Genomic DNA, 7,020 nt, shown 5'->3' with positions numbered 1-7,020 from the left:
AACTTCTAATAGGCCATGAACACTTCTTTTGGCCGAAAATGAAGCATGATGTTCATAAATTTTGTAGTCAATGCTTTAAATGCAAAGAAGCTAAATCTAGATCACAACCAAATGGATTGTACACTCCTTTGAATGTACCTAATGAACCTTGAATATACCTAATGAACCTTGGACTAATATATCTATGGATTTTGTTCTTGGTTTACCGCACACTAAAAAGGGTAAAGATAGTATTTTCGTTGTGGTAGACAGATTTAGTAAGATGGCTCATTTTATTGCATGTAACAAGACGGATGATGCAAAACATGTTGCTGACTTATTTTTTAGGGAAGTAGTAAGATTACATGGAATCCCTAGAATAATTGTTAGTGATAGGGATGCTAAATCTCTAAGTCACTTTTGGAAAGTATTGTGGGGTAAATTGGGTACCAAGTTGTTGTTTTCAACTACATGTCATCCTCAGACGGATGGACAAACTGAGGTGGTTAATAGAACATTAAGAGCATTGCTTAGGGCTATTATTTCTAAGAATATTAAGTCTTGGGATGAATGTTTGTCATTTGTAGAGTTTGCATATAATAGAGCAATTCATAGTACAACTCATTGTTCTTCTTTTGAAGTTGTTTATGGATTTAATCCACTTACGCCTCTTGATTTGCTTCCTATTCCTTCTAATATGTTTGTGAGTGACGCAGCCACAAGTAAGGCAAACTTGATCAAAACATTGCAATTGAGAACCAAAATTTCAAAGTTGCTTCAAGGATTAACAAAGGACGGAAGGAAATCATTTTTAAACCTGGTGACTGGGTTTGGATACATTTTCGCAAGGAGCGATTCCCATCTCAACGGAAGACAAAATTACATCCAAGAGGGGATGGCCCTCACCCAAGAGGAGATGACCCTTATCAAGTCCTTGAAAGAATTAATAATAATGCATATAAAATTGACCTTCTCGGAGACTTTTCAGTACCCGGAGACTTTTCAGTACATTCTACTTTCAATGTTGCTGACTTGAGTTCTTTTGATGTAGGTGATGATTTTTCTGATTCGAGGACATAAGAATCATGGTGTTCCAAATGTTCCAACTTTTGATGTAGGTGATGATTTTTCTGATTCGAGGACATAAGAATCATGGTGTTCCAAATGTTCCAAGTACATTCTACTTTCAATGTTGCTGACTTGAGTCCTTTTGAGAATCATGGTGTTCCAAATGTTCCAAGTACATTCTACTTTCAATGTTGCTGACTTGAGTCCTTTTGATGTAGGTGATGATTTTTCTGATTCGAGGACATAAGAATCATGGTGTTCCAAATGTTCCAACTGGACCTATTGCTTTTGAAGAGGGGGAAGATGATAAGAATAAAGGTGTTCCAAATGGACCTAATTGGATCGAGGATACATTCATTCTTCATCTACAAAATTGGATCATGGTGTTCCAAATGTTCCAACTGGACCTATTACTTTTGAAGAGGGAGAAGATGATCCAACTGGACCTATTACTTTTGAAGAGGGGGAAGATGATAAGAATCAAGGTGTTCAAAATGGACCTAATTGGATCGAGGATACATTCATTCTTCATCTACAAAATTGGATCATGGTGTTCCAAATGTTTCAATTGGACCTATGGTGTTCCAAATGTTCCAACTGGACCTATTACTTTTGAAGTGGGGGAAGATGATAAGAATTATGGTGTTCCAAATGTTCCAACTGAACCTATTACTTTTGAAGAGGGGGAAGATGATAAGAATTATGGTGTTCCAAATGTTCCAACTGGACCTATTACTTTTGAAGAGGGAGAAGATGATAAGAATTATGGTGTTCCAAATGTTCCAACTGGACCTATTACTTTTGAAGAGGGGGAAGATGATAAGAATCATGGTGTTCCGAATGGACCTAATTGGATCGAGGATACATTCATGGGGAAGATGATAAGAATTATGGTGCTCCAAATGTTCCAATTGGATCTATTACTTTTGAAGAGGGGGAAGATGATAAGAATCGAGGGGGAAGATGATAAGAATCATGGTGTTCCAAATGGACGTAAGAATCGAGGGGGAAGATGATAAGAATCATGGTGTTCCAAATGGACGTAAAAATCGAGGGGGAAGATGATAAGAATCATGGTGTTCCAAATTGACGTAAGAATCGAGGGGGAAGATGATAAGAATCATGGTGTTCCAAATGGACGTAAGAATCGAGGGGGAAGATGATAAGAATCATGGTGATCCAAATGGACGTAAGAATCGAGGGGGAAGATGATAAGAATCATGGTGTTCCAAATGGACGTAAGAATCGAGGGGGAAGATGATAAGAATCATGGTGTTCCAAATGGACGTAAGAATCAAGGGGGAAGATGATTGGTGTTCCAAATGGACGTAAGAATCGAGGGGGAAGATGATTGGTGTTCCAAATGGACGTAAGAATCAAGGGGGAAGATGATTGGTGTTCCAAATGGACGTAAGAATCGAGGGGGAAGATGATGGTGTTCCAAATGGAAGTAAGAATCGAGGGGGAAGATGATAAGAATCATATGGTGTTCCAAATGGACCTAATTGAATCGAGGGGAAAGATGATATGGACCTAATTGAATTTAGGGGGAAGATGATAAGAATCATATGGTGTTCCAAATGGATCTAATTGAATCGAGGGGGAAGATGATATGGACCTAATTGAATCGAGGGGGAAGATGATAAGAATCATATGGTGTTCAAAATGGACCTAATTGAATCAAGGGGGAAAATGATAAGAATCATATGGTGTTCAAAATGGACCTAATTGAATCGAGGGGGAAGATGATAAGAATCATATGGTGTGGGGAAGATGATAAGAATCATATGGTGTTCAAAATGGACCTAATTGAATCGAGGGGGAAGATGATAAGAATCATATGGTGTTCCAAATGGACCACGGTTGAAGTTGGAAAACATTAAAAAGTCAACAACAAGGTTTGAACCTACACAAGTGAAGTTAAATAGATTTCAAGTTTATTTCTTTAGCCACTCAAACTATGTTGAAAGATTTTATTGTTTTTTTGTTTTCATTTTGTAATGGTCAATTGGTCAAAATTGACTTCGTCATTTGTGGAGACTAAAGGGGATCGAGATTGAATCCCGTCCACAAACGTCTTTTGTCGGGAGACTATAAATACCCACAATATGTTATGTAAAATTCAGATTCGTGGATGAATGTAATTCAGATCTCAAATTGAGACGTTTTCCTTAGAAATTCGAGCATCATATTTGCCATTTCTAAGTTTCAAGAAATTCTTGTGGTAGAATTGCACCCGAGCCATTCAATCAAGCCTTGATCAAGTTAGATTGTGGAGTGACTCAATTTAGAACAAGGTTTCCAAATCTTGCTTCTAGATCTTCGATCCTAAGAGGTAATCTAATTCTATCCTTATCTCTTGGTTGATCCAAATTTCGTATAGGGAGATGTTAATTACTTTCATTCAAGGGTTCTTGCTTCAACAAAAGCTTGGATCGTTGGGCTGAGGATTAGGGTTGCCTTATTAAGGAGTGTCGGAGTTCGTTCCCAGTGTGTGTAGGCTTCTGGGATGGTTCTCGTGGTGTAAATCAGGGGTTCGAGGTCGATTTTTCGTTGGGTTTCGCTCGCCGACGATTCATCGGTGTCTCTCTGTTTCTCTCGCTTTTCTCACTATTTTTTCTTCTTGTAGGTGTCTTAGAGGTGGCTGAAGGTCGGGTTTGGATTTCGTGGTGATCCCAACGTTGGGCACGCTTTCTGGGTCGTTTGCGAACGAAAACTTTGGCGTTCATCGAAGTTTTCGGTCTCATCGACGACCGCGGAATTTTTTTTTTTTTTTTTTCCTTCTTCTTCTTCTAATCAGATCCAAGAAGCATGAAATAATATTAACATGTTTTTATTTTAAGTTTTATTACCAGACACAATTTAGAAACAATGAAAACATGTTATTCGATTTTTACTGAGGTCATTTTCGAGCCGTATTTTACATTGATAGTTGGATTATTAATTACAATGTGAAATACTTACAAAAAGTGACGAACGGTTCAATTAGAAGTAAACCCCAACAACCTTTGGAGTAGCTCACGAGGTGTAACGATCCGAAATTTTCTACTTAATTTAAGGTCAGTATGCATATCCTAAACATTGAAGGGGAAGACTTCATTTAAATTATATAAAATATATCCTTTTATTTTAAAACACAACAAAGAACTTACATATTTCGAAAAACATCTTTAAAATGACAACAAAATACCTGAAATAAAATAAATAAGTTTTTTTTCTAGCGACTGAGTTTTTTTTTTTAAAAAAAAAAAATTCGTTTTCTTTTTTCTTTTTCTTTTTCTTTTTCTTTTTCTTTTTTCTTTTTTCTTTTTCTTTTTCTTTCCTCGGTCGTTACAATAAGCATACCGATTCACAGATAATTCACACATATTAGTATATATGACACTTGCAGAACCACAGGCACGTGTCAACATCAAATATAACCATGCCAATAGTAAGGTCACTTACCTGATTAGCTTAAGTCGTTGTCACGAATATATCTTTTTAATGAAAGTTTGATTCCATCCTTTGAAATCCAAGTCAACCTATGTGAGCCCTTGACATCACTTTCAAGTTTGAACTCTATCAAATTATCTCTAATCTACCTTGGTCCATTGTTAAAAATCTTGAAAGGTTGTATATATATAATGTTATTTTCACTAAATACCTTATTTTCTATTATTATTGTAAGGAACATATTGTTACGGGATAAAATTTAATGGAGTTTCTTGTCCTCTCATATTTTCCATTTTATTTTTAAATTATGTTCACCAAATCTTTCCTCAATCTTCCCTCCTCACTTCTGATTGTATAAATAGATTTTCATTTGTATAAATAGATTTTCATTCTCTAAAACATTACTCCTACTCGGTATTTATTTTCTAAATAGATATTATTGACCCATTTTAATGATTGTTTGCCTGACAGATTTATAGAACTCCAAATAAAAATCTAATTAATTGGATATGTGAAAATGAGATTTGATTATTAGATAAAATATTGGATAAAAGAGAATAGATCGGATCCTAAATTAATTTCTTATAATCATAACTATAAAGGAAAAGAAAATCTGAAAACCAAATCTCTAAATCTTCAATCTGCTTGAAAGTCATTTTACATTTTTCTCGAATCAGACATTTTTTTCGTTTATTTTTGGACTAATATTGTGTGTGGGTTGAGGAGAGAGGATGAGATTGGAATGAGAGGTTAGTGGAGAGAGGTGGATAAGTTTTATTTTATTTTATTTTTTATTTTTAAGTAATTTATTTATTTATGAATTATTATCATAACTATTATTTTGACTGATTTTTTTTTATATTTTTATATTTGTTATTTATTATTATTATTATTATTATTATTTTGGGCTATTACACGAGTAATGGGAGCTTACGTTAACTAAATTAGGGACTCCGGCGTAGACCAACCAAGTGAATGGTCTTACTATAGGATAAGCTAAAAATTGTATGAGTTATGATGATGTATGAACTGTGTCGTACGATGCCGTATGTTAATATATGACGATGTACATCGTATGATGTCGTATGTTAGTATATGACGATGTATGAGTTATGATGATGTATGAGCTGTATCATATGATGTCGTATACTAGTATATGAAGATATGTGAGTTATGATACTTGATGATGTGCGTAGTATATATATATATATATATTCCGATGAATGATGTACTTGATATGCTTGATGCACTTTATGACAATATGATGAGTATAATGATTGTGTGACATTTACTTTAATATGATGATGTTTTCCATATTGAGCATGCTATATGATGATGAGTGTCATATTGCATCATGTCGTTAGATCGATATAGGACACAACCCTAAGAGCATGAAAATGACGTTAATATAAATATTCATGAGTATGTGTTACAACAAGGACATGAGACTAGAGGGTAGTGTCAAGAAGAGACATTACGATGGATTTAGAGGACCGCATGTATATTGTATGTTCATAAGCACATGCTACTTCCCGTAAAGATGATGAGTGCAGACGCGAAAAATATGATGATGAGTGTGAAAGAATACGCACCCTATGATGATGAGGGTGTTCATGAGGGGCATGACACTACAGGGTTCTGCTGACTCTGGTCTTCGTTCCAAATTTGTAATAGTTCAAATAAATAAATAAATAAACAAATAAAAATTATTATAAAAAAAATTATTATGTTAAAAATAATAATAATAAATTAATACATAAAAACCATTATTTCCCATTTCTCTCCACTAATTGTGGTCCCTCTAATAATCACTCCTCAACCCAGTTCCTCCCAAATATAACAAATATAACAAAAATGTAAAAATGTAAGATTTGAGAAAGCAGAAATGCAACAAAAATGCAAAAATGTAAGATTTGAGAAAACAGAAATGCTCAAATTTATATAGGAGATGGTGAAGATTTACTCGAGAGATTGATGGTGAAGATTTACATGGGAGAGAGATTTGAGATTTGTCTATCTCATATCTCCTTTTCTTTTATTCCATTATTTAGTTTTATTTAGTAAATAGAATCAATCAAATTTACCAAAATAATTGCTAACGTAATTGAAAATTTAACATACAAAAATAAAAAGAAAGGTTTAAGCACATTTAACGCATCAGACGGTTGAAATTTAGTTGCTAGAAATAGATATTGCAGAGGTTATTATTTTTTCTTTTATTTTATTTTATTTAATGATATTAATTTATTAATTTGGTCACAATTAGTTAGTTTTGAATTAAGTAAATGGATTAAAAGATCGGCTAAAATTAACCATTAAGAAGGAAACAAACACAGAGTAAAAATTGTGCATATTATTAAAAGGAGGGAACACAACAAACACAGAGGAAAGATTGTGAATATTATTAAAAGGAGAGGAAACACAGTCCGAGATAGGGAGGGATGATTCTGAATATAATTGAAATTATCTGGAAAGTGTTTACGATATGATATGATTATGATACGACATGTGAATGACAGATATATATATGTTGTCATA

General features: G+C 34.0%; 1 pseudogene; it reads left to right on the top strand.

Annotated features, from left to right (window-relative positions):
- LOC111443857 overlaps positions 1–3,685 on the top strand; it is an 8,400-nt pseudogene extending 4,715 nt beyond the window's left edge.
- Positions 3,686–7,020: the final 3,335 nt, after the last annotated feature.

Source organism: Cucurbita moschata, unplaced genomic scaffold (genome assembly GCF_002738365.1).
Source record: "Cucurbita moschata cultivar Rifu unplaced genomic scaffold, Cmos_1.0 Cmo_Scf00006, whole genome shotgun sequence".
NCBI lineage: Eukaryota > Viridiplantae > Streptophyta > Magnoliopsida > Cucurbitales > Cucurbitaceae > Cucurbita > Cucurbita moschata.
Note: the sequence above shows the minus strand (reverse complement) of the source record. Positions and strands in the feature narration are given on the sequence as shown.